The 6,000-nt window shown below is 41.5% G+C and overlaps 1 protein-coding gene across 2 annotated transcripts in view; it reads left to right on the top strand.

Moving 5' to 3' along the window:
* Nucleotides 1-662: 662 nt before the first annotated feature.
* CPVL (carboxypeptidase vitellogenic like) overlaps nt 663-6,000 on the top strand; it is a 73,212-nt gene continuing 67,874 nt past the window's right edge. Inside the window, exon 1 of one of the 2 annotated variants that reach the window (XM_060248713.1) lies at nt 663-778. The gene's annotated coding sequence lies outside the window, so the exon portion shown is untranslated. Of the gene's footprint in view, nt 779-2,213; nt 2,236-6,000 lie in introns of those variants that run through there. The other variant, XM_060248714.1, reaches the window with a different exon arrangement.

Raw genomic sequence — 6,000 nt, 5'->3', positions numbered from 1 at the left:
AGTACTGCAGCTTTACCACTCTGTGCCACGGGGCTCTTTTACTTCCTAGTATTGAATACTAAATGGAGAAGTTAGGAATGGAGAAATAATGCCCTATCCTTTTAACAGAGGCTATTAATATAATATAATATTGGATATTATATACCAGGTGATGTTATGAAAATCTTCAGTAGTCCTTTTCCATAAACTAAGCTTCCATCACAGGAAGAGAACATTTTTCTCCCGGCACGCAACCCCATGGGGAGGCTGAATGCTCACGTTAAACGCCCATAGGGCTGTAAACTTGCACGACGAAGCATAATGAAGTCCCGAAAACGAGTTTTCCACATTTGTATTTATTTACTTATTTGTCGTCACGTCTTAGCGGACTTATGGTGACCCAGTAGTATTTTCAGAGCAAGAGATCTGCTATTGCCTTCTTCTACAAAGCAATCCTGGAATTCGTTGGTGGTCTCTCATCCAAATAATAACCAGAACCAACCCTGTTTACTTTCCGAGATTAAAAAAAAAAAAATCAGGCTAATCTGAGTTTCCCAGGTCTGAGTTTCCTTTCTTACGTCTGTCTTCAAAACACAAAACCTCTGCAAAATAACAACTACTGTGGTCTCTTTGACCCCTGCCGGCTCGCTTCGGAATGGCCAGAGAGAAAGGAGGCGGTGGGGCTTGTTTGTTTGTGCCCGCCTTCCCTCACAGCTTTGGGACTGATTGGAGGAGCCTGATGGTTGCCTCCCAGTTCACGTTCTCACGCCTAACAGCAGAGACAGATGACCCGGGACCGGTGAGTGAACGAGCGAGCGAGGGAGCTGCGTGTCTTTTAGGGTATGCAGCTGTCCAAGCTTCGGCGCCCTGGGGTGGCATCGCCGGAGAGGACTAGCGCGGAGTTTCCTTTCCTTTGGCAGGCTCTGCCTCAAGGCCAGAGATGATGGTGCTGTCTGTGCATAAGGGCCCAGTGGAGCCTCCTCTCGCCAGCCGATCTCATGTGAAGCACAACATCGCCTCCGCGTGGTTCTTAGGCATCGCACTAGTGATTAATATTTTTTTAAAGGGGGGAAATGTCCTCGGGACCTGGAAGGCCTTCTTCCAAATCTAAGATCGGGGGAGTGCGTGGCTGTTGCTGTGCCGTGATAAAGGGCAACGGTGGTGGTGGTGCTGGGGCGTTTGCAAGTATTTACAAACTATATGTTTCATTTGGGAGCTGAACTTTGAAAGTGAAAGCTTGTCTTTTTCGATCTATAGAAGTTGAAATCTTCAGAAGGGAAGTGAAATTATGACTCTTGCCCATATCTGCTGCTGCTGATTTAATAGCTGGTGTCAAGAAATGTAAGGGATAAGGGGCTCTTTTCCTTACCTTCATAATAAATGTCAAGTGCCTCATTTTTTTTCTTGGCGTTAGGCTTGTGCTGTGAAGATAGCAGATTTTTTGAGCACTCCATTCTGAATGGGTAGGAGTGTTATCAGTGGCAACAGCTTACAGAGGAAGTTCCAGTGGCACCATAAAGGTTGACCACATTTATTCCAACATAAGCTTTAGTGTAATCTCCCCTCTCCCCGTGCTGCAATTCTAGCTATTCTAGCTATGCTTATTCAGAACTAACGCATCAGATTAAGCAAGTTCTGCCTAACAAAAGCTTACACTGGAATTAACTTTGATAACAAAGTCCTGAAGGTACCACTTGACTCCTTTCAAGATGTCCTTCAATGTTTTGCCTAAACTCTTCCTTGGGAACTGTGTTTCTGGAAATTAGATGCAAGGAGAGATTAAAATGGGCAAGGGAAAACACCCCTAGAAATGCTTGCTCTTTGCAGAATGGTTAGGCAGTTTAAGATTTGAAACAGGAAAGTAAAAAGGGGAGTGCAAAGAAATCTTGGGAAGTGTATGAAAGTTGAGACCTGCAGGGTTTTTTCTGTGGCTCTTTCAAGGTCTGTTGCCATGGAGTCATAAGCACTTTTGGAGTGATTATGTAGCTTTGTTGCAAAGTATGTTAAATACTTTTCTAATCCATGTTTTAAGACAATGAAAACTGGACTCCAAGGGTCATTATGAAGCAACGGGCCACAAGAGGGAGTGCTGTTCTAGCAGAATATTAGAATTAGCAGATGTTTACCCTGGAGTGACTGCTGCCTTCTGAAAACACCAAGGATGAACCAAAGTAGGCCCTTTTATTTCTTTTGGGAGCTCTACTAAGGATCTGCTTGACAGGGCTGGAAAAGGAAGTGGATTTACTAGGTTGAAATGTAAGCGTATAATCCCTGTTAGTATTCATTACTTTTGTAGCTGAGCTACTGACTTAGCCATATACATATTCAGGTCAAGCCTACTCTTTAGGCAGGAAGTGTCAATGTAAAATTCATTGATTCTTATATATTTTATGAATTATGTATCTGAAAATAAGATGCCTCAAGGTGCCCTTTTATGCATTAAATTCTGCTTGAAGCAATTAAGTATTCTATCCCTGAAATCTCTTGAATTCTCTTCTTATTTTGATAGCATTTCTGGAATGGGAAAAGTTTCTGTATTTGCTTGAAGGGCTAGCAGTTGTTGCCAAGCAAAACGTAATCTGAAACAATCTTGAAACAGTGTAATGGAAACCGATTCCTTTCTTAGCTTCCTAATGATTAAAATTACACCCTTGCTTTGTTTTACTGAGATATGCTTCAGTAACAGAGCTTGTCATGGTCCAGGGTGTTTGGCAGGCTCTCCTTCGCTTTGTCAGGAATTCTCTGCAACTGATGAATCTTGGCCTTGTCAACCAACTGTACTTAATTTATAACCAAATCCCAGATTTCCATTCTAGCCTTGAGAGGCCTACAATTTATTATAAGCAAAAATATTTGAGACTTGAATAACAATTGTGAGCTGCTATAGAGGGTAAGCCAGGAAGTCCCCTTTTCAAATTTCACTACAGAGAAGAACTGATTTTGGTGAGTCTCTGTTCCTTCTGCTCCTGCCCCCTGCCTCAAGCAATACTAGCCTATCTTTAGAGGCTGATGCAGGGATTACTGCTATAGTGGTATGAAGCATCTTGAATGTAATAATTCCATAGATACTCATTATAAGAAGATGAACTTTACTGGAACCAGTGTTAACTGCTGTTTGGTAAAGGCTGAAGACCAGAAACAATGTAAAAGGAGCCTGTTTTCCTCACAAAAGCTCTTATTAACCATTTTCTCTTAGAGATGTGATATTTACTTCTGTCCTTTATGGGCCTTTTGGTAGCAGATTCTGTTGGAATGACCTTCCAGAAGCAGTGTCGGGTTAAACCCTGTGGAGGCCCCTAGGCAATCAAAATCTTGGGAGCACCCCCCTATCTGTGGCCCCCACTGCAGCCTGCATGCCCCTTTGACAAAGCTGTGGGGGAGAGGTGGGGAGAGGCAGAGAGAGGCAAACTTGGTGACAATACCAGCAGCAGCTGCACCAGGCAACTCAGGCAAAAAGCAGCTCGTGTGCTCGCTGTACATGCAGGTGGAAGGGCTGCAAGCAGGGGGGAAATGGGAGGGAAGCCGGCATGGGGCCCCTAAAGGCATGGGGGCCCATAGGCCAGTGCCTACTTGGCCTAATTGTTAATCCAGCCCTGTCCAGAAAAGCTTTAAAAGTTTTCTTCTCTCATTTCCTTCAAGGAAGTCCTGTAAAGCAGCTTTGAATAGAAAGGCTTTAGTATCCTTGTTGGGGTTTGGACTGATATCCTAGGAATATTATATTTTAAACGGTTTTAACTACTATTATGTTTTAAAGGGTTCTATGAATTTAGTATGACTTTGTAGTTAGTTGTAGTTAATAGTAGTTATTAGTAATTTGGGATTTATAATCCATCTTCAGAGTAAAAATATTTCAACCAGAAATCTTACAATTAGAGAGGTGAAAAATTTTAATTGAGTTAATGTGATGTAGGATAGCTGATAATGTTTTTTTTAAAAATAAAAAGCCTTTCATTAAAAAAAAGTATAGGTTTTCCAAAGGTGGACACAGCTATCTTGGAAAAATTGGAAATAAAATAAAGAGGAAACATCCCTAGAGCAGTCTCCTGTACCCTAGGTTGTATTAGGAACAGGTTGCATTCCTGGGAAAGGCAAGCACCTTTTCTGTAGCATACTGAAGTCCGCCCATGGAAGTCTGCTTATGCTGATTTTAAAAGTTCCACCTGTTGGGCAGCTGTTTAGATCTTTGATATGGATGGATGTAAGACTGATAGGGACTTAAACTCTTGGTACGCATGGATTGCAGTAACTGAATGCATTGCCTGGCCCTGAGCTCAAAAGTAAAGCTCTCTGTGAACCGCTTCAGATGTTAAATGAAATGTATATATTTTCACTGCTCCAAAAGAAGGATAATGCTTCAAAGTGCTTTCAACACACATATTGCTGTAACTGACAGTATAGTGAATATGTATATTTAATTGTGAGTTTTCCTTTTCCATATATTCAACAAAGAGACACATGAAACTGCATTATATTGTGCCAGGCTGTCCGTCCATCCAGCTCAGTATTACTTCATAAAGGAAATAGCTCTCTAGAGTCTTAGGCAGAGAGTGGGTTTTCTTAGGGCAGCTACTTGAGATCCTTTAACTAGAACATTATTCATTTATTTATTAGAATATTTATGTATTTCTTCATGGCTCAAGGCAGCTTACGTCATAATTAAAAGCATTACAGTTTGAAAGCAACAGACTAAAAACCCCAAATACTCCTCTCCTACAAGACTTTTATTTATGCCATCAAGTCACAGCTGACTTATGGCAACCCCATTGGGTTTTCAAAGCAAGAGACATTCAGAGGTGTCATGTGTTCTTTAGTGGTCTCCCTTCCAAAAACTGACCAGAGCCAACCCTGTTTAGTTTCCAAGATTTGGCAGGGCAAGACATTTCCCCTCTTCTCCTCAGGGAGCCCATGCCATGATGGAGGTGACAGTGGAGACAGCACAGGCTGTGGCAGATGTCAGGTGAGCTACCTTAAGTTGGGGAAGCACTGGTAGGTAGCAGCCTGAGAATTGCTATTAGTGCATGAGGCTATATCAGGGGAGATGACCAAGAAGTGAACCTGTTCTCTGACTATGTATTTATATGTACAAAGAAGTTACAGTCCCCACATAGTCAAATGTATTTGCTCATTCTGAAAAATACTTAAGACCAACGTTTTCAAAGTGTGCAGCAACAGTAAGCTTCTGTACAAAGTTGTGTGCCCTTGCTGAGTAGTAGAGTAGTTCTTAATGTACGACAATAAGATTCTGGATCCATACAAAATTGGGAAGATGCTAAGTCTAAAGCACATTGGATTTGGTATATCAAGAAGGACATGGGATCTTGTATCCCCTTTCAGGCTAGCCACTCTCTAGTCCCCGTTCAACAAGACTGTGGTAGCCTGATAACATTGTCTTGCCTTTTCACATCCATTGAAGAAATTTTGACATAACGTTTAGAAATGTGCCTGAATGGCTGGCTTTATATGGGTGGAACTAATGTGTCTTTGTATTTTATTACAATGGCTATTGCTTTTGTTCCACCTCTTTCGTTTGCCTTTTTATTCCATTGATTAGCTATGCTAACAGAACCTTGAAACTGGAGTTACAGATTGCCAAATGAGAGAAAAATTATGCAATCATCAACCTTTTTGATTATTGCATAGTTGCTTGCTATGCATACTAAAATATGAACTCTAAAGGTCTTTCCAATGAGCCTTTTTTCACAAAGATTAGTCACAGAGCTTTTACTAGTATTAATATGGTAGTATAGGCTGCTTCCAGACAGAAAGGAAATGCAGAGGCATTTAGAGTTGCAACGCAGCATTTGCATGGGTGTTTCTCCCATATTCACCTAGGTCCCCCTTGCAGCCACCATTTTTTAAAAAATAGCAGTCGTTGAATCACTAGGCCAGTATAGTGATCTATTGCCGCAGTCTACTAGTTCCCCGATTTCGTCTTTTAAAACTATATCCTTTTTGTTATTGAGTTATAAAAGGAAATGTGCAGCCTGGGAACTAGTACATTGTTGCAGTAAATCAGGGGAA

This window comes from Heteronotia binoei, chromosome 10 (assembly GCF_032191835.1).
Source record: "Heteronotia binoei isolate CCM8104 ecotype False Entrance Well chromosome 10, APGP_CSIRO_Hbin_v1, whole genome shotgun sequence".
Taxonomy (NCBI): domain Eukaryota; kingdom Metazoa; phylum Chordata; class Lepidosauria; order Squamata; family Gekkonidae; genus Heteronotia; species Heteronotia binoei.
Note: the sequence above shows the minus strand (reverse complement) of the source record. Positions and strands in the feature narration are given on the sequence as shown.